General features: G+C 37.2%; 1 protein-coding gene and 1 pseudogene across 6 annotated transcripts in view; one reads left to right on the top strand and one right to left on the bottom strand.

Moving 5' to 3' along the window:
- Positions 1-27,169, bottom strand: part of CACNA2D1 (calcium voltage-gated channel auxiliary subunit alpha2delta 1) — a 472,005-nt gene that overhangs the window by 310,536 nt on the left and 134,300 nt on the right. The gene's annotated exons all lie outside the window — the stretch shown is intronic.
- On the top strand, positions 5,144-6,853 carry LOC119000918 (39S ribosomal protein L32, mitochondrial-like; annotated as a pseudogene).

Raw genomic sequence — 27,169 nt, 5'->3', positions numbered from 1 at the left:
AAAATCTAAAGCAAGAGGCCAGTTAGAAATATGTTTAAGGAAAGATAAAGAGGTGAAGCACAGATCAGAAATAATAAAGGTATGAATTGAGGTAGAAATGAGGGCCATGGGGAGATCGGTTAAACCCACTTAAAAGGAGAATCCAAAGAGAAGAGAATTTTTAAACTATGATATTATTATAATTTACATATAATATAATATCTAAGGACATTAACCAAAGGCATACAAATGACTGACTTTGGAAGTTGACTTCATTTTATGAGGGTATTTGACAAGTACTGATACATATTTTAATATAAAAAACTAAAATGACCAAAAAGAATCTGGTAAGACACGAAACAGTGGCATACAAAATAAATGCACATTAATGTTAATGATGTTTCATGTTAAATCATTACCCGTTATCTTTCATTTGCATGATGCTATATAATGCATTTTAATCAAATAAATTTTGTCCTAGTAAAAACTTAATTCCACATAATTCATGAGGCCATATAATGCATTTTAATCATATAAATTTTGTACTAGTAAAAACTTAATGTTTATTCACCAGAAACTTGCAAGGTTTTCAAGCAGATTCCCTGAAGCTACTGGAGGCCGAGTTAATATGTCTCCATATGGCTAAGAAACACGAGGCAAAAATATTTTTCGAGGTGGCAGTTTTATTGCAAAGGAACACTCTTTCTTCCTTGACAACTCAGTTTGCTGAGGAGCTGCACCCTCCCCCTGACTCTGTGTTTGGGGAGTGTTTCTTTTCTGACTTAAAACAAAACAACCTCAAAAATGAATGCCACCAGCAGATTACTCATCTAATCTTTATCCTAATTTACCAACAAAAATATGAATTCTATTTTGCTTTGCTACATACTAGGTAGCCATTAGAAAGTGAATTAATTATATATCATTAAGGGCTTAAAAAGATCATATCCTGCCTATTCTTACCTCATTCCATCTCTGTAATTTAATTTAGTTAATTCTTATTCTTGCTCTCAAAAGTGAATATAAAACAAATTAACATTCAGCATAAACCCCTGGGATATCCTGCATGTTTCTAAGAATGCACTTAATAGAAAAAAAAATTATTTGATATGTATTTAATGGTTGACAAAGAGAGCCATAGCAGTTGCTTGTTTTCATATACCTTTTATTGGTTAACTTGTTAAACAAATTCATTTGTTTCAACCTATTATTTCCATTCTTAATTCTTCATGCATCTTTTTGGTATCAACGCCTAAGGGGGAGAGGAACGCGTGTGTTTAAGACAAGCAATAAAACATCTTGTATGTCCCCTTAGGTTGTGTGGTCTCTCTTTGTCCGAATAAATAATATGGTGTTTTAAAAAATAATTACCAGAAGAACGCCATTTTATATAGTGTTGTTGATATAAATAACTTCATGCTATCATTCATCACTTTGCTACCATACACAGGAAAAGTCAACAGGCTCAGGTTGTAAGAAAAACTGGCCTCAAAAGACCCCAAAAGGGTGGAGTTGACTACTTGTTTAAATTTACCACATCCCAGATTCAGGCTTTCAGCTTTAGAGATTTAGAGTCCTGGTTTCCTTAGTGCTCTTGAAATGGATCCACTCTTAGGTGTGAACGTAAAACTTATCTATTAATAGCATTTAGAAAAAATCCAAACTCAGCCTCCAAGGTGCCACTTAGTGTGACCTTTCCCTACCTTTGCAGCCTGAGCTTATCCTACTGGCCTCTTTTGTATACGAAACCTGTAATAGGCTCAGACTATCTCATTTTCTCTGCTCAGAAAAGTGTTTTTTTACTCACTAGACAAATGTTTCTAGCCTTCAGTTCCAATGTCACCTCCTGACCCCCCCCTCTAAACTTCAACTTCCCTCCCCCCCCAGTTATTCTGTGTCGTATAACCATGTTAATTTCCCTCAGTATGTTTTTCTCAATGTCTTCTGTCTGCCTCACCACTCCAGAATGTAAGCTTTTTGAGGACAAGCAACTCACCTGTGTGTTCATTGTTTTATCCCCAGAATACAAAACAAAGCCAATCCTATTAGCAGGATCTTAATAATTATTTTATGAAAGAAATGATTAATCCAGTTCACAAGATTTTAGAATAATACAAAACTGTCAGTTATTTGTAAGAAATATTTTCTGGATTATTGCAGTTGGCATAACTTATACAGTATCCCTCTACAGAAAAAATTCATAAAAAGCCAAATGATAAACATCTTTTGAGCACTCGATCAGAATAAGGGGTTTTACACGAACCAACTAGTTAATGGGAATGATTAGAACAGACTAATAAATCCAGAGTTTTTCCCCACAGATACCTAAATGTCAAAGACCAGTAGCTAAATGTCTCCCTCTAGAGGTCATTCTCGATTGATCACTGCCAACACTTTTCTCTATGGTATTTCTTCTTTCTCCAGTTAAACTACTCACCACTGTCTTTCAGCTTAGTGGTTTCACCCTTTAATAAGTGAATACATTCAGTCCAATCACTCAGTCATTCAGTTTGGATTACTAAGACTCACACTTCAGCATTCCAATGTGTAAATGTGCCTACAGAGACTTTGGTCTTCTTTCCGAGCGCTGTGGGGTGCTTCCACTTGAGCTTTCAAGTGCTAATGCAAATATCTAAAAAAGTAAATTTATTCTTAAGTATTGTGTAAATTTTCTAATATATTTTGCTGAAAACCACATTTATTTTGGCCTTGAAATGATGCTGATCAGAGTACGTACTCATTGCCTATATGGGCTCAACAAGATGCAGACATACACTGACACTTCACACATACAGTATATACACAGAAGAGAGAATAGAAAGTGGTACAGAATTATGAAATCTGCTTTTAAAGTAAAACTGAATTTTCAAAATTAGCTTGCTGTTCTATTTAGAACACCTTAGTTATTCGTTATAACCTAACTTACGAATTAAAGCTTAAGGATTAAGAACCTCAGGCAAATCATACATTAGAATATACTATAATAATATTAGTTCCACAAAAGAAGGGCAAAAATAAGTAAAATAACCTAAATCTCTAAGCCATTTAAAATTTGAAGCAAAAAATTTAAAATAAGATGACTCGTAAAACAATGTTTGACTTAGTACCTGCTCTGGTTATACTACCACCGTGAGAAATAATGTGTATACTATCACAAGTTTCAAAATTTAAAATACCTCCCCACAATCAATATGTACTGAGAATCCATTAGAAATGACATCAATGATGGCGGTACTAGCCACACATACAGTATTTTTCAGACTATAAGATGCACTCCCCCAAAAAAATTTGGGAGGGAAAGGAGGGTGCCTCTCATAGTCCAAATGTAGCTTACCTGGCTCGCTAGGGGTGGGGGGCAGTGGTGAGGCACAGTCACAGTGTATTAAATATTTTACCAAATTTTTTGCTTCAATTTTTTCCCTATTTTTCTCCTCTAAAACCTAGATGCATCTTATGGTCCAGTGCATCTTATAATCCTAAAAATACGGTATAACCTGAATCTGGAAGTGTTTGTTTTGCTCCTAATACTAATTAGATTATACTATAACTGTCTTTTCAATTTGAGTTTATATCAATTTTTCATATTTTACATCACAAAAATCATTTTAAATCTTCCATGAATTTCAGTGACTAAAAGAATTGGATTTTCTCTTTTTGATGACACTTAGTACAGGATCTTGCATAAAGCATTTCCACTGAGCAAATCAGCTCCAGTCAGCTCTGCTCCTCGAAGGACTGGCACAGAACACGAGACTGGAATCTGGCCCCAAACCCACAGCAGCCTATATCTGACCGCCAATCACATACATTACTCCTGTCTTGACACCGAAAACACTCTGTCTCTGTCATCTATTTTCAGGAAAAATGCACATGCATCTTGGGATAATATCCATTTACAACTGGCAACTCAATCCAGCGGATTAAATCACACTCTGTTTTGATTCAAAGCCAATGTGGTAATGGCTAAAATATGAATACAGGCACTAGGTTGCAATAATGAGATTACAATAAACAAATGAAGGCATTAGTGAGAGAAAAAATTCTATACTACAGGACTCTACAACCTAAAACAGGTTCTCTGAACAGAATACGTATAAGTATGTTTTTCCTCCTTTTACGGTGTTAAAATATCCTCTTTTATTAAATTAAATTGATGAAATATAGTCATTGTTAATCATTTAGGCTTGTTCTCACATTTAAAAAATGTACTGGTCCATAAAATAAAAAAATCTGGGAGGCTCTGATACAAGTTTGGCTATCAAATAAAGGAAATATGAAACAGATAAATGGAACACAGAATATATTTATTTTGTTTGTAGCTTTCTTATAAAGATTGGAAAAATTAGTACATGTACATATTTATAAGATCTAAGGCATAAGCCAAAAAAAATGGAAGAGACTAAAAGTAAAATAGAAAGAGGGATTGTTGATGGAGTGAGACCCAGTATTGGATGAGATGGGAGGCAAATGTTTACAAAAACAAATGACGTCGTTTCCTTCTGGAAGAGGAAAGAATGTTTCTCTCAGGGGAAGAGGCACGCACAGATATTGAGAAAGGTTGAGGACGTCAGAGTTGAAGGAAGAAGGAATCCTGCCCCTAACACAAATGACTAAGATAAACCAAAAATTCTGTATTTTAGAAAGTATATACCTACAATGCCTTTTTCCAGTTTCCTTTGGACAATACAGTCCTGCAATCTGCTTGTTTTCACTCACTCCTTCCTCCTATGGAGAAGAGGAAAAAACACTGCTTCTGTGAGTTTTAGCCAAGGAAATGGTTCCTTGGTCAATCTTAAAACATGTAGGGCAGCCCAGTTTAATGGACAACAAAGGTGTATATTGCTTTCCTTGAGGAATTTCTACTCTTGGGTGTTCCTGACAGGCCCACCAACTGAACCAGCCTAATGCAAACTTGCCTGAGTCAGCAGAGTTTGTACAACTAACCTTCCCAGTTCATAACCGCCACTCTGAAAGAACAGGAATTTCTAGTTAAAAAACTGGGGTGCCACTTTAAACAGTTTAGGGTGACAGGATGAAATATATCATCAAGAAAGCTCCTTTGAAAATATTTAAATATTAACCATACCCCTGTCTTGAAAACATAGTGTTCTCTGTTTGTTCGATACCACTCATCTGACCTAAAAGAGGCCAATACATTTGAAAATGTGTGCTGATGTTGGTTTTGGAGCCAATGGCCTGGCTCCTCCGGAACTGATGGGAGCTACTGCAACGGAAATTTCTGGAGACCAGGCCAGGCCTTCCAAGCCCTCCGTGGGGACCAGCATTAGCTATCCAAGGTTCAACTACATTTATAGAACCAGCAAATAATACTAATGGAAGTAAGGAGATCTCCAGCCTTTGGATAGTATCTTTTGGATGGCAGCACCCAAAACAGACGCAGCATTAAAGTTAACCAGTGTAGGAGAAAAAATCCTCAGAAGCTTATTAAGTTAAGAATACCATATGATCTCACCTTTAACAGTAAGCTAAACAACAAAACAAACAAGCAAGCAAAATATAACCAAAGACACTGAAATAGAGAACAGGCTGACAGTGACAAGAGGGGAGAGGGGAGGGAATTTCAGGGGAAATAAGGGAGGGATTTAGAGGAACCTATATAAAGGATACATGGACAACAACTGAGAAGGGTGGAAATGGGAGGGAGGGGGGAGCCTGGGGGGTGGGATGGGATGGGAGTAATAGACAGAAAACTGTATTTGAAAAATAATTAAATAAAAATATTGGAAAAAAAATTTAAAAAAAGAGATACAAATTAAAACCACAATGAGATACCACTTCACACCAGTCATAATGACCATCATAAACAAATCAACAAACGATAAGTGTTGGAGAAGATGTGGAGAAAAGGGTACTATAGTGCACTGTTGGTGGGAATGCAGACTGGTGCAGCCACTGCAGAAAACAGTATGGAATTTCCTCAGAAAATCAAAAATTGAACTGCAATTCCATTGCTGGGACTATTCCCTCGGAATCCTGAAACACCAATTCAAAAGATCCTATGAACCGCAATGTTCATAGTAACACAATTTATAATAGTCAAGTACTGGAAGCAACCTAAGTGCCCATCAGTAAATGAGTAGATCAGAAAACTGTGGTACATTTACATGATGGAATACTATTTAGCAGAAAGTAAGAAGGAGCTCCTACCCTTTGTGACAACATGGATAGAACAGGAAAGCGTTCTGCTAAATGAAATAAGCCAGGTGGTGAGGGACAAATGTCGTATGATCTCACCTTTAACTGGAACATAATCAACAGAAGAAAAAGGCAAGCAAAATATAACCAGAGACACTAAAATTAAGAACAATCTGACAGTAACCAGACAAGAGGTGGAATGGAATAAATGGGGGAAGGAGGAAGGGTTTTCAGGACACATGGACAAAACCAAGGGAGTGAGTGGAAGCAAGTGAGGGAAAAGGGCTTGGCTGGGGTTGAGGGAAGTGGTGGGGAGTATTTGCAGACAACTATAATTGAACAACAATAAAATATTTTTTAATTCAAAAAAAATTGGAAAAAAAAAGAAAAAAGAAAAGAAAAAAAAAGAATAACATAGATGTCTGTCCTGAATGTGGTCACCTTAAACAGAAACATGTCCTTTGTGGCTGTTGCTATGCGAAGGTGTGCGAAGAGACTGCAGAAATAAGAAGACAGAAAGGGAAACAAGAAGGGGACCCTTTTAAGGCCCCCACGGCAGAATCCATGGTGCTATACACGGGAGGGACACCACCTGAACAAGATCAGGGCAAAAGGATCATTGAACGAGACAGGAAGAGGCCATCCTGGTTCACTCAGAATTGACACCAGAGATGTTTAAACAGTATAACTTAACATAAAACATTTCTCTTGGAAAAAAGGAAGATTCTTTGTTTTCAATCTTTTGTGCCTATTTTAAAATTATCAGTGTGACTTAAAACATTCTTCATAAGCAGTTAGTTTTATGTGGATAATTTGAAAATAGGAATAAAATCTGAAAATATTTATGCAGGAAAAAAGAAAATGTGTGCTTTTCCTGTTTGCTTACTAGAAGAAAACTATAGTTTCCTACAAAATTAAAATATTTTAGCTGATTCCAGAATAAACACTGGGATAGATAAGCTGATGATAGATAGATGTGTTTAAAGTAGTGTAGACCCTTTTGTGATTGTTATCTAATTAAGAAAGGATTATCCTGTGTTTCTTCAACTCAAACACTTGCAGTGGGAATAATGTCAAAATGTAAAATTGAGTTTTTAAATTTTATTTTTAATTATAGACCTCTCTGTCTTTCTCTATGTGTGTGTGTGTTTATCTCTGTATGTGTCATACTTGGTATTTAGATATCTGTGAGTAATCTAAAGCTTTCATATGAACTTCTTAGTAATATTTCTGTTACACATTTGAGTTACCAAGGCCATGAGCCTGAATTTTATGGTAATAAAAGTTATGGCAATTTATGAAACTTAAGGCAATAAAACGGAATTTTGAAGTAAAATCTTCAGAGCCTAACTGAAGAACCCTTTGCTACCCACCACCATGGTCTCTGAACCTTAGGAGGTGGGTATTAGTGTCCCTCCTCCACAAATGAACAATCAAGAACTAAAGTGGCAGAACACTGTTGACAAACTTGCAGATACCAAAGGCTCACTGAACACCCATATGTTTGATTGTCAAATAGACAGGGAATATCATTTGAGTAAATATTTAGAGCATTTCAGCAAACTTTCACAACCCCGAATCTGTCCACATAAAGATTAGAAGACATCACGGTTGGTAGCTGAAGAGCTCTGAGTACCCTTTGGCTGGTAACTTCGTTCCCACATAACATTATTCATAGAGGCATGCTGTTTGGTTTGATTGGTGATTAAGGCTGAAATGATGATCAGAACTCTTTAATCACATACTTACTAAGCACATACTAATTTGAGTCCTAAATGCTATAGGAATCATACAGTAGGTTCCAGGACATAATCATAATCATCCAGAAACACTGATGTTAGAGGGCTAAAAAACTGAAACGTCAGCCATGGCTCCCCGCACACTTTGTCACACAGGCTGAGAGTGAGGAAGAAGACCCCTCACTGACTGTCCTTGTCTGCACATGCTATGGCGGTTAAGGGCCCAGACTCCGGGCCCCGATTGCTCGGCTTCACTACTGACTCAACCACTTGTTAGCCGTGTAACCTTGACCTAGTTTCTTAACCTCTCTCTGCCCCTTTTAAAAATGTTTTGTTCTATAAATTGAGACAATTATAGTAGGTATGCTATAAGGTTGGCACAAAAATTAAATACAGTAATATATATACAGCACTTAGAACACACTTGCCGAGTGTTAGAATAATGACCTAACACTCGGCGAGTGCCATGGCTGGTCATTATTAAAGATGTCATCAATATCCACATCATTATGGACAATGCCACCAGGGTCATATGGCATACAGGTATTTTTCCATAAGAAGTAAAAAAGAAATATCAGCACGGACAAAACAGCAGATATTAACTAGAGGGAATAAAGATTTCCTTGAGGGGTAATGCTATACCCATGAAATGATAAGCAAATAATTCAAGCAAGACCCAATTACCTAAGGTTAGCCCTCAGCAAACATTGGAAATAGGCAAACTATGACTTTAAATACATCGTCTTCTCAAGTTCATTATTAGCAAATGACTATGTGATAAATCTTCACTAAGCGTTCTACATATACTATGGAACTCTACCCTTAAAGCAGTCATGTGAGGAGAAACGATGTGCACCAATGTACAGTTGAAGAAGTGGTTTTTAGAAAGGTTGTTCGGTGCTGTTCAACCTCCATCTGGTTTTAAAACTACAAAAGTATCTCCCAAATTGTTTCAAAGTACGTCCAAGAAACATTAGCTCCAAAATATTTTATTTTTTAAATATATATATACACACATTTGTACCTATGTGTATGTATATATGTGTAATTTTCAAATGATACTATAGATGCATGTGTACATATATAATATTCAAATAATATAGTTATATTTGTACATGTATATCACTTAACTAATATATGAAACATTGAACTAAACAAACTTACATAGGCTTCCTAATGTAGGACCCTACCATGTCTTTTTTAAACTTAAACCCATTTTTTTAAAGATGCTTTATTTATTTATCTTTAGAGGGAAAGAGAGAGGGAGAGAAATATCAATGTATAGTTGCCTCTTGTGGGTCCCCTGCCGGGAACTGGCCTGCAACCCAGTCATGTGCCCTGACTGGGAATCGAACCGTGATCATCTAGTTTGTAGGCCTGCACTCAATCCACTGAGCTATACCAGCCAGGGCTCTCTACCATGTCTTTTATATACCCAAAAGTTTAGTGAGTCTACAAAGAGAGATATAAACTTAGTCCATAATTTACAGGGCTATGGCCCAGTTTTAAAAGTGTCTCTCAGAATCTGGGTGCTTTGGAAGACATTCCAGCAAGCCCTGCGTGTCATGACCCTCTTCTGCTTAGCAGCGTGTGTGGCTCTAATAATCCTGTTATATCTAGACTTCTCAGACCACTTTTTTCCCTTTCTGTTTTCCATGAGGTCAAGAATGACAGAGGACAACCTAAAGTGTATGTATCCCTTTGTCATGGTATTTCTATCTTAACACCTTCCTCAGGCTGACAATGTCTCCTCCTTTCAGGTACTAATCAATCAGGGGATAAGAGCTGGTGAGAAAGAACATTGTTTCTCTAAGCAGTTCTGATATCATATCATAAAGGAAAATATTCCACATAATCATTTCTTGTCAAATATAAACCATCATATCACAGAGATTATAAGCACCGTATGAGGAGGAAAAAGATTCAAAATTTTCTTTCCAAGTGGATAAATTGAGGTAAATGAGTTTTTGCTGTTGGAAGGGCCTGGTGTCTTCCTGGTATTTTTCTTTCAATGGACCTTGCTATTTAAAGTGTTAAAAGGGGTTAATCTTTCCTTGTGGATAACTTATTTGGAGGGAATGCCAATTTCAAATGCTGACACAGAAACTGTCCAGCCTGCCCTTTCTTCTAAAAATGACAAAGCTTGTCATGTTTCCAGCTGACAAATAAGAAGCAGTAAGTTTATTATTGTTGTTATTGCTGTGGCTATTATTATTATTTTATCATGTAATACCCGCTGACCTACATGTAAAAAAATCTGCTAGAGGAGATTCAGTCTCCTCTAGCAAACACAGAAGCAGAGATACTTCCAGAATTTCAGTCATTTAATTGATCTCATGTTGACCATCACTATCAAGTTCTGTTGCAATGTATTTGGTGCTATGGCCTAACTGAACTCAAATACACCCTCATAAGACATGTAAGATAAGACTGATTTTCCCCCACTGACAACACAAGTCAGCCCTCTGTAATTGCCTCTATAATGTTTCATTTATTGCAGAGTCAGCATTAGTCATTCAAAGCATTTCTTCATTAACATATTTGTATGCCAGGTAATCCTCAAGGTACAAAAGGATTCTTTGTTAATCAAGATAAACTTCATCCCTGCCCTTTTAGACCATTTACTTTAGTGGATAGAAACAAAAAATTAATATTAGATTGACCAAAAAGTTCATTTGTTTTTTTCCATAAGATGGCTCCAGTGTAGAGCTTAGTCATCTTGAACTTCATTCAAAACAGTTTTGTTAGACTGTTTTGTGACAGCTGTCCCATCAGCATGCATTTAAAAAAATTATCAAAATTGATGAATTTTTGTGTAGCCATTTTGATATTGAAGATGGAAGAAAATACACATTTCAGCATATTATGCTTTATTATTTCAAGAAAGGTAAAAACACAATTAAAATGCAAAAAAAACATATTTGTGATGCATACGGAGAAGGTGCTGGGACTGATCGGATGTGTCTAAAGAAGTGGTTTGTGAAGTTTCATCCCGGAGATTTCTCTCTGGACGAGGCTCCGCAGTCAGGTAGACCAGTTGGAGTTGACAGCGATCAAATCAAGGCATTAAGAACGATCAGCATTATACCACACAGGAGATAGCCAACATATTCAAAATATTCAAATCAATAAAATTATTGGTGAAATTGAAAAGTGTGTCTTTTATTTTCTGGAAAAAAACTAAACAGACTTTTTGGCCAACCCAATGTATATATACAACAACACGCTGGGGGAAACTATGGTCATTGGCTTCCAGACAAAGGCAATTCTAAAAGACATTCATCTAAACGTGAATGATTAAACCTACCGATGGCCTTGTTTTTAGAACACTTCCACTAACTCCAGAAAACATTCACTCTGGTATTTTTGCCTTAAAAAATATTTTAAAAAGCAATATAACAGTGATCATATCCACAGAACTCTGAAATTAGAAATATGACTTTAAAAATTAGATAAAAATGATTATTTCAGTGGAGCATTAATCCAGTCTTCTTGAAAGAATCTTAAAAGAGAAGACATATCAAAATCAAAATAATGGTCTGGATATATTTAGCTTTTTTTCTGTTTCAATGCTGTTTTTGGCCATTTTTCATGAAGAGAAAGCAAAAGATCAGGAAAGCAAAAGCATGTTTTATTTTCCTCTGAATGGTATGAATTAAGTGTATGTGGGTATGGTAAGGAAAACAGAAAGAGGCTTACCTCAATCTCTGTGTAACATAAAACATGACGATATGCCTTATCCCCTGCCAAATTACTAGGATAAGGCGATAGAGAAACTGACCATATAGAATTTTTCCCTTCATTAATCTGAAGAATATTCTAGTTTAATATTATGATTGCAGGATTTCACTATTTTCAAAAATTGCATTAGGTCCATGAACTCATTAAAATTGGCAGATAAAAAAATTACGTTTATGTTTACAGGTCCTAATGTTTCTGAGAAAACAGGCACCCATTTACATTTCTTTTGCTCTCAACACATCACGGTGGTGACAGATGTTTCTGAACTGTTCCAGTGCCCCTGCCCAAATATAAAATGCACACTTAATGATGCCCATGTGAGTATATTCATAGTTCTAGCCATATCTTTATACATGTACCAAAAAATTGTTCCCCTTGGTAATTCTATTTCTATTCAATATTAATGAATGATTGGCAGAAAAACATCTTTTATGTATATATGCACATAAAAAGATGATTTTGCACATTATGATAATTATAGATACACATTTATGTTTGCGTCAAAGTAAATGCTCACAATGTTTTACATATTTTTATTTCCAAAGCTTTAAGTTCATATGGTTGCTTTCAGAGCATACGGTTCAGATACCATTTATTGTGAGAGAGGAAAAGAAATGCAGCTTAGTGTTAGCTCTGCTGTCTTTGACTAATCTGCAGGCCACCCACTTTAATGGCTCTTCATAAATAATTCAAATTTTAATTATGTTGCCAGCCTCTGACCTGAAGAGAAATGAAGAAAGAAAAGGAAAAGAATAGACAAAGGAAAGCATATCAGTTGAATCAAGTTTTGCCTCCAGTAAATGACTGGTATCTCAAAGCTCCACTTTCTTACTCAAAATGCACATGCTTCCTAATTTACGATTTTTAAAAACAAAGTAAAATTAGTGTCATCCAAGATACACCACTGGTGATGGAGCTATTAGATTTAAAGAAGGCAAACATGCCCTTATTTTAAAGAGCTTTATCTCTCTCTATCATATATTTACATATATATATACACACACATACATATAAACTTATAGATCAAAATATATACCTATATTATAGCAGACTTCCCCAACAAGCTAACTCCCCCATTTCTAATTTCAGTCTCTATGTTGTCTCCTGAAAAGTCAGTGGGGTTCATCTTTTATCAGCTCTGTTCATATTACTGCAGTAACGTATCTGATCTGTCCTATTAAAAAAGGGACACGTAAGTCTTCTTCCAAACTCAGGTCTTATAAGCAATTGTTGGAGGGATCATTTCCAAATCAATGGCTGGCTGAAGAGACTTAGGAAAATCCAACTGCATCTGTCATGCAGAAAGCAGGCCAAGGTGGATCTGACAGGCGATACATGGCTGAATGATCGCCTCCCACCTAAACACATCTTTTAATTGCATCAGGCCTCTCAATGCACAGTTGAGCATCTGCTCATTAGAAGCAAAGCACTATTTCTCAAATTGAAATGCTAAATTTCACTATGATTTTTTTCCTAAATATTGCCTTACAATTTTCCTAAAGCAATGCAAACCCAGTCTTATTTGAATCTAACATCTCTGGGGCCAAATCTAACCCATGCATATTAATGATTTACTCCTTTATTTTTGGGCGTCTATGTAGATTTTCCCCCCTCTATTTAACAAAGGACACATTTGGATTTCATTCAAGAAATCCCCCAATCCCATTTGCATTAGGTCATTTAGTTTATTTGGGGGACTCGTAGATATATATCCACAAGTTTATTTCATATGCTCTGGGTTCTTTTTCTTCTCTGAATATCTTCCTTCTACTTCAGGCTATCACAAAAGATCTGGAAAAATCTATAGGCTCTACATAAAAGTATCACGTAGCTGTCTCAAGGATAAATTTATCTTAAAACTCTATCTTATTCTTCAACCACCTGACATTATTTGCAGCTCGTTTTCAATTTTCTTATACATAAAACTTTTGATTTTTCAATCATTATTTTCTTTATTTTCATTATTCCTTATTCAGGATCTGATTTTGAAAAATGAGAGGTAAAAACTGTATTTTTAGTTAGCTATTTTTAATGCTTCAAACTGTCGAGATGATGATTAAAAGTTAGATGGAATTATATTCTTCCTCATTAAATCATCTATTTGATCTACAAGATGGCATATTTAGTTGTGTGTATGCACCTAATGCATCATTTTTTACAAAATTCTATAAAGGCAGTCTTACACGGACCATAAATTACCTTGGAAAAAAGCCACAAAGGCATTTTCATTCAGTAAACCAATTTGGAAAAATAAAATTGTCTGACTCTTAGGTAATAATGAAGGTCCAGCTCCTTTGTGTACCTGAAATCTCAGTTTCCAGATGTGTAAGTCAGGTTGCTCTTGGTTATCAGTGAGTAGGCTCCTTCACAGGTCACTGCTGTTACAATACACTTGTGGTCCCACCAGTTTCGATTAGTATATGCTTCTACATGTACTCTCAAGTTCGTTTTGAAAAACATTGTGCGAAAATGGTTATGAGTTTACTACCATGTGCATGTAAAATAAATTATAACTATAGAAATTGACACAAAAGTAGTATCTTAGGATACCCTCAATAAAGTAGGTCAGTGCTTGAAGCCTGCCCAACCCAATCTGCTGGTACAAATGGTCTTCAACTAATTCTTAACAAAAATGTGTTTGGCCTTTTTCATGCCCAGATAAGCCATAAGAAAACTGTATTACCCTAAAGAAGGCTGAATCCAGAAAGTGTTTAACTTGTTCTATCAATACCAATTCTAATTCTTCTTCTTTATACCTTTAATACCTTCCCTGTCATGACATGGCTACATTCACTAAAGGAACAGCAAATGGGGCTTTATGCCTTTAAGTCTAAAAACCCTCCAAAATAGACACCATTTTCTCCATTTTACAGGCAAGTCATAAATTTCAAACCCAGATGTGTCCACTTTCAACTGTGGTAGTTTCCCCAGGGCACATACTATACAAGCCCCTTTATTACCTGGCTTCCACTCATATCTCCCACCATTTCCTTTATTCATCATAACTTCACATGTTCACTACCTGAAATTCCCTTAGGCTCTCTCTTCACCTCAGGAGTTTAAGAATTCTTCTATGTTCTTCCATGGCACTTGTACATCAATTAAAATTATTTGCCTAGTTTACAATCTTCCCCCACTGAATTGTAAATTACATAAGGCAAAGACACCATCTTTCGGCTGTATATTCCTAATACTCAGCTCAATGTCTGGAACACAGAAGATGTTAAGTAAAAATTTTCTGAGCAAATGATTGAGGCATAACAGAGCACAGGAATAAAGTGGCAGAAAAGAATTAACTCCTTCCTTTATAGCCTCCCCTCATCGCAAGTCATTGTGCTAAATGGCAGACAAGAGACTCTATGGCCTCACGTCATTATATAGTTCTACATTGTTTTTCTGTGTCTCTGGTTTCCACAACTTTAATTATAGACTCATCATTTGGCTTCAGCTAACTTAAGTTCTTTAGTTGTTCCCTCCTCAGCTATTACTGACTTCCCCTGTTATTCTTTGCTCTTTTAGACGTTACCCCCATATCTCCCTACTCATGTTGAGTCAATAGCTATGCTCCCTGCCATCTACCCCAAGTAAACACTTTCATGACTGGTATTACAACAGATTAGTTTGGTCTATTCTCGAACTTCAGATATATTAAATCATACAATATGTAATCATTTCTGCTTGGCTTATTTGGCTCTTCACTATATATTGAGATGGTAACTACTGTCATGTGTAGCAGTACTTTGCTCTTTTAATTGCTGTTCAATATTCCAATGTATGAATATACTACAATTTATGTATCCAATCTTGTGTTGAATGAAATGTGGGGTTTTTTCAGTTAAGGTTGTTTTCAGTTCACTATTGTGAACAGTTCTACATGACTTAAAGTACACGTATTCATTTCTATTAGGTATATTCTGAGAATTGATGAATCAAGGGTTAGATAGAACCAAACAATTTCCAAAGTGATCGCTGTAAAATGGGTTTGCCCATGTCGAATGTATTTAAGTTCCAGTTGCTCAATAAACAGGGGTGGACATAAGGAGGTTTATAGTAGTATATTAAACAATACAAATAACTAATAGGATAATTAAGAAATAATTCAAGAATCAACTTTGTGTTTTGTGTATCAAAAATGTAAACCTACTTTTGCCCACCCCTGTACTGACTGACGATTGGCATCATGAATCTTCTTAAAATATTGGCCATTCTGATGAAACGAATACAGACTTTCTTAATGTCTTTCATGACTAAACTCCTTTTAACCATTTATTTAGGTCACGCTCATTATTTAACTTATTTCAATATGGCCTCTCTCCACTGTAGTATCCATGACTTCCAAGTATTTTCTCCACAGTCATTTCTTGAACTGTATTCCTTTTTTAACTATAAACTTCACCCCTACCTGCATTGGATGACATGTTAATACCATACTTCCCTTGAAACTCTGGCTCTGCTCCCCACTTCTGCTCCACACCCTAATGTTTTAACCACAGATCCAGTTCTTTGCTCTTGCTTTTTGATGCCCAGTGTTACCTCAATGAAACTGCATGTCCACTGCCACCCTTGCTCACAGAAGTGTCGGCCCTCTGACTCCTCTTGCTGCCAGACAGCTAGGGCAAACATGCTTACAATCATCTCAAAGTCATGGGAAAAAGGAAAGCCACTGCTCTCTCTAGAGCCTGGCTTTCCTTTGCAGTTTCTTCCTTCTACTCAAACATCATTATTCACTGAGTTACTCAATCTCAGAATCTTGAGTCACTTATTTTCACTCTTGCTTCTCCTCTATATGCAGTAAATATATCATCTTGATTCTCATATTTTTATTCCTATTCCATTAAAATAGAAATTGCACTTATAATTTGATGCACTATCTACTATTCATCAATAAACCTATTTCAACTGGCCATAGTTACACAGGCTTGCTAACCCTCAGTTTGGTGATTTGGGTCCTCAGACTATCACCACAACCACCACCAACCACAAAACAATAGTTAATATGTCATAACTCTGAATAATAGAAAAACATTTTTTCACTAAGCATCAATACTGTTCTGTGGGTAAGGCTTTTTTTAAAAAAAAATTATCCTTATTAGGAAGTTTAGGGAAACTGAGCTTTAGACAGACCATTATTAATTAGAGCCAAAGAGACAGAAAGGCTTCAAGAGTAAAGTAAATAACTAGAGTGAGGAAAGCAGCTAACTGCAATGTAAAACTCTAATTAAAAATCCTTTTTTCTGCCACAGCTGGTGTGGCTCAGTGGACTGGTTCTCAGCTGGCCTGAGAACCAAAGAGTTGCAGGTTTGATTCCCGGTNCATCAATAAACCTATTTCAACTGGCCACAGTTACACAGGCTTGCTAACTCTCAGTTTGGTGATTTGGGTCCTCAGACTATCACCACGACCACCACCAACCACAAAGCAATAGTTAATATGTTATAACTCTGAATAATAGAAAACATTTTTTTCACTAAGCATCAAAACTGTTCTGTCGGTAAGGCTTTTTTAAAAATTATCCTTATTAGGAAGTTTAGGGAAACTGAGCTTTAGACAGACCATTATTAATTAGAGCCAAAGAGACAGAAAGGCTTCAAGAATAAAGTAAATAACTAGAGTGAGAAAGCAGCTAACTGCAATGTAAAACTCTAATTAAAAATCCTTTTTTCTGCCACGGCTGGTGTGGCTCAGTGGACTGGTTCTCAGCTGGCCTGAGAACCAAAGAGTTGCAGGTTTGATTCCCGGTAGGGGCACATGCCTGGGTTGCAGATGAAGTCCCCAGTTGGGGGCGTGCAACAGGCAACCACACATTGATGTTTTTCTCCCTCTCTTTTTCCCTCCCTTCCCCTCTCTCTAAAAATAAATAAATAAAATCTTTAAAAAATAATCTGTTCTTTCCTGAATCTATCTTAATGTATTTGAAATAAACAGTATTTATAATCCAAGACAATAGATGACAGACTAACTATCCAAACAGCACACACAAAAAATTATAAATTTATGGAAGTTGAAATGCACTTAACCAGAAATCCAAACTGATTAATTTATGAGACAGAAGTTATGATGGAATTTTCACCTCATCATAACCTCTAAGACACAGTATTTTCTAAATCATGAATGTAACCTAACTTGCAAAATGTCAAGTTTTAAAAAAGAACAATTTTGACAGCAATGAAATTGGCATATATGACGAACATTCAAAATTGCTCCTGTTGAGTAACTTTTGTCCTGTAAAGGTAAATAGTGAAGTGGTGGCCTTAGTTGTCCCATAGCAATAATAGCTCTAGCAAGAGGGTCACTGCCCTATAAATATGCCAGTGAGAAAATGATAAAAACCATTGTGTAGCTTTAAAACACATCTACAAGTTCTTTGCTACCCCTTTCTTCAAGTGGTAGGTCTGACAGTGACTCATGCTAACAACCAGCAGAATGTAGAGACTGGGTCATAAAGGTACAGTGAAGTCCTCTCCACGTTCTTTTGGAGGGTTCTCTACAATAGCCAAACAGTTTACAGAGAAGCCCATGCATCAAGGAACTGAGAGTTCATGCCAATAGCCACATGAGCAAGACACCTTAAGCACAGATCTTCCTGTGCCAGGCTAGCCTTTCGATGACCATTACCGTTAAGAATTACCCAGCTAAGCCACTTGTGAATTCCTGAGCCATTGAAACTATGAGATAACAACTGTTTGTTGTTTTTTAAGCCACAATGTTTCAGAGTAATTTATTACTTAGGAATAGATGCCTAGTGCAAATATGATAAACAATCTTGACTTCATGTCCTAAATGAAACCACAAAAGAAATAGATATGAGATGTCATTTACCTATCAACTTAGACGTTTAATAAATGATAATATCCAGCATTACAGAGGAAGTAAAAATGAAGACACTCTCATATGCTACTTACAATTTCAGATGGAGAACTTGTCATTCAGATGGAGAACTTGCAATCTGTATCTGTATTTTTTAAAAGAATTATATCTCTGGGTTCATCTGGGAATTTTATGCTAAGGAAGCACTTCATACATATATTTATATATAAATGATTATGGGATTGATATTTGTGATGTAAAAAAATGGGATATTTTCTATATTAGCCACAGATATTGGTATATCCCTATGATGTCGCCATTAAAATATTTTATATATTATGTACTGTTATGCATTATTATATATCGTACATACAAGTAATATAATTATATTTAATATTATATTTTAGGACAAACACCCTTAATACACTAAGTGCAAATAACTGATTTTAAATATGTCAACAGTATAATTTCAATTTAATAAAAAGTTGCATGTGTGAGCATGCATATTTGCACATGTTTGTGCCTAAGGACAGAAAAATAAATCAAAATAAAAGCACCACGATGCTCATAATATTTACAACTGAGCATAGAAGGAGAAGAACATTTTATTTTCCTCCCCTACTTATCAATTTCCTAAAATTGAGAAAGCAAGTTTTCTAGTGAAGAAAATAATACAGGTCATTGTCACACACTGTGAATACTCTTCTGAAAGGCCGTATGTCATCTGACCCCTGGATGCCCCTCTGAACTCCTTGCTCATTAAGCTCCAGTCCTACCTACCCTTCTGAGCCTGGAAGGCAAACAGATGTCTGAGATTTAGGGCCATTGACTAAGCATCCGCTCTTCCTGGAGTGGCACCTTCACACGTGCATCTGGCTGCCTCCTCCACTGAATTTCTTCTCATGTCAGCTCAGAGGACATTTATTGACTATCAAATTTAAAGCAGCCAACCCAGGCATAAATTAAGAATTACATTCTTCTGTTTGCCAATTGCCCGAGCACTTTTTACCGTACAAATTTTCTCTTTTCACAGAGCTGGCTCCTGAGATCCAAACCATAGCCCCTCTGTATCGGCACCATGGATCACAGTCCCCAGCCCTTCTTCACAGCGGCCTGCACTGAAGTCCCCCCAACCTTTGACATGCGCCAGGAAGAACAGGAAGCAGCTGTACTAGAGGTGCCCCAGGCCTCCGTGCCCATGACGACCACCATGATCAACATTGCAGTGACACCACCATGCCCAATGACATTGTCTGGTCCCTGTTCAACACATGCTATCTTCATGAACCCCCACTGCCTGGGTTTTGTGACATTTGCCTGCTCCTTGAAGTTTAGGTACTGTAAGATGGTGGGTCTGGTGATAGGGGCTCAGAGCCACTGTCTACTGCCAGTGCCTGAACATCTGGGCCCCGATGTTGAGCCTCCTTCTTATCATTATAACGTCATTATTTTTGCCGCTGCACACTGATAATTTCCCAAGCAACACTAGATGGGACTAGTAGCTGCCCATAACCTGAGATGGTCACCCTTTTCCACAGCCGTTTATATACACGTGTGTACAACAGAATTCAATAAGAGACTTGCAAATTGTGAAAAAAATCTTTGTAACTTTCTTGTTTGTTTATTGTATTTCCCCCTTGTTTAATGTTGTTGATCCTCACCTATCCTTCATGCTGCCTCCCTTCTTGGCTTATAGGTACTGCAGCCTCTACTTATTCCTTCCTCATTCCTGGTGAGTCCTGTTTCCTCAGTCACTGGGTCTGTCACTGCCAGGTTATCCTCACTGAAGCGGGACAAAGGGTCAAGCAAAGGAAAGAAAATCACTGTATTGTCAACGATGTGGGGGCTCAGATGAATGCCTTCGATTCTATGTTGAGAGAGAGAGAATTATTTTTTGTTTGTTGTTTATAGCCCCCAAATCAATGCCCGGTACATTTTAGGCACTCAAAAATAAATAATTGTCAAATGCGTGTATTTATAAATGATTGAATGAGAAACAGACAATACATTTTGTCCCATATATCATAAAAATGACATAATGTAAGGGAATGGAAAAACAAGTGCAATTCTGTGCAAGGACACACACACTGTGGCCTAAAGTGTTGAGCAATAAAAGTGTACTGGAGGAAAATCACTTGCTCATGAACCAATCTCACACGTAAGCATTAAGTCAGTTTGATATGAAATATACACACAGCTGTGCAGTATACAGCTTTTTCCACCAGGCAGCCAGCTCTTTGGTGCTGCCAATTAAATCACAGTGTAAATGTATTACTTCAATTAAACATCAACATATACATAGGACCTACAGCAAGATCCTTGGCTCTGTCATATAGTTTCTGAAAAAGAACTAGAAATAATAGGAGATTTGAACTAATTCCCCAAATAATCAAAATTTCAATACCACTCCCCCTTTTATAATACTGTTTTAAATTCAAATGCATTTCAGAGCATGGGCCCAGCAGTGTTTCCTGACTTAGGAGTTTCTTTTAATTCCTCTGATCCTTTTGAGTAGATAGCACAATGGTTTGCCTCAGATGAAGGCAGAACCCGCTCCTATCAGGTTGCTCTCTGATTGTATCAGTCCTGTAAGCAGTCCTATCATTATCTCTGGAAGGTGTCTTTCTGCAGAAAGCCCACAGTTGTGTCTGCTTTTTGTATACACTCCAGTGTGACAAACACCATCTAGCTGGCTTTATACACTGTCATTTCCATTGAAAACCTGTAATTACTTTCCCCAAGAAACACTTCATCGTGCTAAGCTGATTAAAGGCAACAGACACTGGAAGGGAAACAGCAACAGTGCCAGGCATCAAAGCCTGTATCTCGTACACAATAGTGCGGTGGCATGCACACAGTAAACACTAAATAAGTTTTAGAAGATATTATTGCCCTTTAGCACACAGTATAATTAATTTTCGGTTGAAACATAGATTTTCAAAGAACAAATTGAGTACACCATAATTGGCTTTTGAACTATTATTAAAAACACTCCACCAAAATAATAAGGCATTTCAAGGTCTCCACTCACATAGTCTCATTTACATCTACCCCAATCAAGTACTTATTTAACTATTCACATTTCTTGATAGGCAAACCAATCAAACAAGCAGTTTTACTTTATTATATTCTTTAAGTGAGTTGAGTCCATTTTCTTTTACTTGATTAATCAGGTAAGCTTGAAGTGTCTACTTACAGAGATATAGGAGTGTTAAAGCCAGAGGTACCACATTATAATTAGCTAAACTGTATAGTGTATATTTGCCATTTGTCTGAGTTTTTACTCATTTGTTTTTAGCCACTGAAACATCTATGTCTGGAGAATTTCTCAAGGTATAAATTATGTTGGGAGGCAGTGCCCACAGCCAAGTACAGAATCCAAAAGCTTGTTTCACCTGCCTTCTTTGCCTCTGGGACTTCACCAACCATTTTGATTTGCCCAATCAGATGGACCCACACCGGATTTTATTTTATTATTTTTATTTTTTAAAGATTTTATTTATTTGTTATTTTAGAGAGAGGGGAAAGGATGGAGAAGAGCAGGAGAGCAACATCAATGTGTGGTTGCCCCTTGTGTGCCCCCCGCCAGGGACTTGGCTTGCAACCCAGGCATGTGCCCTGAGTGGAAATTGAACTTTGGTTTGCAGTCTGGTGCTCAATCCGGTGAGCTACACCGTCCAGGGCCACACCTGATTTTAAATGAGAAACTAGTAACCCAGAGAAAGGGTGACAGTGAAAGACCCACTCCACTTTGGCTGCAACATCCAGCTTTAGGGACAGCGATGGCAGTGCCAGCTGTGTAGGGATGGTGGTCGCAGTGTAAGCCACAAGTGACTGTGTTTAGGGGTTGTGCCAAGCACATCCTCCCAGCCTGGTTCTGTAGGCAGTTTTCCTAATTCTATAACTCACTCAAATACTCTTTCAATAATTATGTATGCTCTTTAAATTGGTCTGTGATTTGTAACTGTAAATAACTTACTAGAACAACTTGAGTAACAATACTTGGATAGGTCATACATTGACCCTTGGATGGGTGCCATCTCAATATATGCCAAGGAGGACACAGCCTGTCACCCTACTCCAGTATCTGTTTTTTTTTCCTCACCAGTGCCTAGAGGACACTGGTCTAGCTCTGGAATAAGGTAATAATCTTCAACATTAACCAAAATTCAGATAGGACATTTTTCTTCAACTTTTAATCCAAAAACCAATTTAGGATCGTAAGACTCTAGAATTTAGAGCCAGAGGAGCCTTTTATGTCCTCCACCCAACCCTCCTTACATGGAAATAACTTTTTTGTCTTGTGTCAAACTGCAAGTAAATGGAGGAGCTAAAACAAGAATCTAGGCTTATGATTTGGAATCCAATTCAGTGTATTTCCAAAGCACAAAGTATACAACTGGGCTTTTTTCCCTCTGCAAATAACTGAAAACTCAACTGGAATTGGTGTGATCACTAAGGGATCTACTGTGCTGTGGGACAGGAAGTCCCGATGGAAGGTGTGATTCACTGTTCACTGACTGAGCAACTCAGCACCATCATCAAGGAGTCAAGAGTCCAATCATCAAAGGCTCCTCTCTTATTCTCAGGAGAGCCGGGGTCCAGGTCAGTGGGACCAAGAAAGGTTTCTCTCCCTCACACAACTGCTGCACTACCCAAGAAGGGACCTGAGTTTGCAGTGATGGGATCACTTATAAACCACTCCTTCCAGACAATGGAAGGGCATGTATTAAATGGGTCCTTGGGTGTAAGGAGAACCAGCCAAGAGACACAGACAATGGTCAGTGTCATCCAAGCCAAATGGATGACACACAAAGGAACCAGGTATTAAGAAGACACTTACAATATCTATTACATAAGATAATGTGGGGACATAACTTTTTCACTAAATAGTTCCATCTCCAATGCAGTGAACTTATTCAATGATATCGAGTCAAGTTCTACATAGATTCTACATAACATTATCCCCAAAAGCTTTCAATCCTCTAAAATATGTACTGTATATAAAATTTATATCCTATTTACACAAACATTCCTCTAAAAAGGGGGTAAAGAGCAACAAGTATATAATGGATGTTTTATGAGAAGATATGCTAGTTTTATACAGATTTTATACAGGTTTTATATCATTATGATGAATACAAATAAAAATGCACAAATATATGACTATGGATTTTAAATGAGTAACCAAAATAATTTATGAATTCAAAATTAATTTAAAACTCCATAATTCCATTTTAAAATGGCATTTCCTTCTATAAATGTAATGCCATACTTCCCCTAATGGCTTATAGAGATCTTCTTTTCCTGATAATAATGTCTAAAAATCTTTCACAATATTGTAAATGGCAAGAAAACCAAGCAACTAAAGTCTATATACTAAATCTAATCTGTTATCACAATTATGTTTTTATCCACTGAATGATCTGGTAAAGTTTGAGGACATCTGAACCAAATAAAAGAAAAGCAAGCTCCCACAAGTTCCAGTCTGGGTAAGAGCTGAAACTGATGGATCCTGACCTGTGGGTAACCCCTCTGAGACGGGTGTGAGCTGGGGACAGAGAAGTTAGGGGATTTAGGAGGATAACTCTTTGCAGGAGAAGGGATGTCTGGTTCTCTCAGTATAGTTAGCTGAAATGATTACCCCATTTTCTTACACTTATAGCTAATTCCCAGACTGCCAATAAAAAAAGCATAATTCCATTTTATTAAAGAAAATGCAATATAAGTAAAATTGTAAAATGGGAGAAAACTCACAGAGGGCTATCTACTGGGATCTCCAAATCATTAAAATGGATTCCAAAGTGAGTACACATCTCTTAGGTTATTTAGGATTTTTCTCTTTATATGCATGTGCGTGGTGGAGCAGAGAGAACTCAGGTACACCATGGACCTTCCTGATAGAGACTGTAACTTAAACATTACAATTCAACTAATACAAGAATCAACTGGAATAACCTTGTCAATGCCATGACAATGCTGGCTGTACTTTCAGAATTTTTAAGTATCTTTTACTTTATAACAGAACCATAATTTAAACCTCTGATTCAAGACACAGATTTTCTTGCCTCCTACATTTCTTTAAAAATATTACAGAAACTGGCTTTTACAATTGTATTTTGAACCTCCCTGAAGAGTACCAACCTTCTTGCTGCTTTAAGAAAAATGGAAGTTAAAAATTTTCATTTCAGAAAATAAACGAATAGTAAATCAGTCTTTTCAGCTTGTACTTCAAAATTCAAACTGACCTTCCTCAAACTGCTTAATGTTTTATGATACATTTTCTAAGGAAACTGCCCCAAAGATTACTTCTAATAGAAGAACATTCAGTGTTTATTATGTACCAGGCAAGGTCAAGGTGAATAAAAAGGAAAGGCCAGACAGGATCCAGCGACTAAAGAGCTTATGGTTTTGTAAAGGTTTAAAATTTACACAGAGAGAACAGCTATAACACACAATGAAATGGCATAGATGCTGGCAGACCTGCTTGTTCATGCAACTGGACCTGGGGATTAAACCATTAACAGAGACTTTTAAGAAAACAGTATCTAGGAACACAGGAAGCAAGATTATAAGGATTTAGAAGTTAAAACTACATGTTTTTGAGGTAACAGAATAATTTGAAGAATCTGATAAAACTGTCTTAATCATTGCCATAAGAACATCCAGTTTTTTAAATAAAGTAAGGTTATACATGTCCTGGCCAGTGTGGCTCAGTTGGTTGGAGCATCATTCCATAACTGAAAGGTTACAGGGTTCAATTCCTGGGCAGGGCATATATCTAAGTTGCAGGTTTGATCCCCAGTCCAGATGCATAGGGGAGGAATTGACACTTTTTTCTCACATCAGTTTCTTTCTCTCCCTTCCTCTCTATCTAAACAGCAATGAAAAAAATGTCTTCAGGCAAGGATAAATTACTCACTTAATTAACTAATTAACAGAAGCCCTAGTTATGAAAACACCAAGATACCACTGTCACTCATAGCTCTCTGACCCAGAGGACCTCTGCTGCCCCACACTACCTGGATATTTACAAGAGGGAACCTCCAAAAATGAAATTATCATCTGAGGGCAGGCCCCTCATAGGACAGGCTTCCCCTGCTAGGTGAGAGTTCTAGGAACCCATCTGTGTTAGTGTACCAGCTGGCGTTGTTGTGAGAGGCTGTGCTCAGCTTCAGTGAATTTTTTTAAGACTCTTTCAAACATGTTCATTTCATGATAGGTAATTTATGAGCACGCCTGCTCACATGGTGTGGTTTGTTCAGCAGTTTTTGACCAAATGGCATGACCCTTATGCCCTGCCTCACCTATTCACCTGATCTCACCGTGAGTGACTTTGTCTCCCCAGATAAAAAAAGTCCTTAAAGGGAAACATTTGGCTGATGTGGAAGAAGCGAAACAAGAAACAGCAGAAGCACTGAAATGAATCAAAACTGAGGAGTTCGCCAACTGTTTTGAGCAATGGAATAAACATCTCAGTAGGTGTAGTGCATCAACTGGAGAGTACTGTGAAAGTGATTGAAGTTTAAACATGTAAGAATAAACACACAATTTTTTGTAAATAAATTCCAGTTTGTTGGAGTCCCCCCTACAAGTCCCTCTCTGACACACCACTCCTCCAGCTCCCCCTGCGTCCACTCTCCTTCTGGATGGTGTCCTTTGTGCTGTAAGGTCCTGGATGGTCACATGCTCTGAGGTCCTTCCTCTCTCATAGGGCCCTGTCCAAGTGCTACCCAATAAAGCTTGTGGTGTGTTACTGCCTCTCAGGGTCATATCTTTTTCCTTGATCAGCCCCAAATCCTCCAACCCCCCGCTACACAGCCCAACCCTGGATAATCTTGTAGCCCTAACCAGGCTACCAGATTATAATAGTATAAGGTATTTTGTAGCTACTCCTGAAATAGTAATTTGCTTATTTATTTTTAATATATAAAGGAGTTTCAATGTTTGTCCATTCTTCAGTTCCTTGATGATCCAAATAACTGTTGGAAAGGGGTAGAAGATGGATAGAAATCTTAGCTACTGGATAGGGGGTGATAAGGGCTCAGAGACAGGCCTATAGGTACATGATGACAGACAGCAGCTTTGGCTTACAGAACACTGGCTTGATCCATCTTGAGAAGAAAACCATGCATATCTCATTTTGTCAAAATGGATCTCTTTGGAGAGTAAGTTTGAGTGGTAGATATAAATACATGCGATGGTGAACAAAATTAGGAAAGCCCCAGGCAAAATGGAACCAAAAGATACCCTAATTATATTGTCAATAGCATAGTGAAGAGTTAGATATGGGGGACTTCAGGACTTTATATGTAGAATGTGGGTTCAAGAATCCCTCACTTTGGGGTACAATTGAGCTAAACAAGTTAAATAGCCAGTGTTTATCAAATACAGTTAGGAGTATGTATTTGAAAGAATAATTAGTTCTATTACTTGTAGATCAAAGCAGATGGAGTTCACTAAGCAACTCCTTAGAAACAAGAGCATTTCATAGGCTATGCAAGAGCAGTATTGTTACTCTCCTTCCTGCTTGTTGTTTATTCCCCTTTTCCTCTCTACTTTCCAAGCCCCTGACACCACAGAATTACTTCTCACTTTTACCATTTCTCCTCCTCTCCCATTTCTACCTATGGGAGAAATTTAATGACAGACATATTGATGTCTGTCATTAGCTTCCACGGATATCTTGCCATCCAGCAACCCCCGTCATCCAGAGAGCAATGTGAAAGCGTTTGTGGGGAAAGAGT

This window comes from Sturnira hondurensis, unplaced genomic scaffold (genome assembly GCF_014824575.4).
Source record: "Sturnira hondurensis isolate 20B ecotype Veracruz unplaced genomic scaffold, ASM1482457v3 Scaffold0016462, whole genome shotgun sequence".
In the NCBI taxonomy this organism is placed as follows: Eukaryota; Metazoa; Chordata; class Mammalia; order Chiroptera; family Phyllostomidae; genus Sturnira; species Sturnira hondurensis.
Note: the sequence above shows the minus strand (reverse complement) of the source record. Positions and strands in the feature narration are given on the sequence as shown.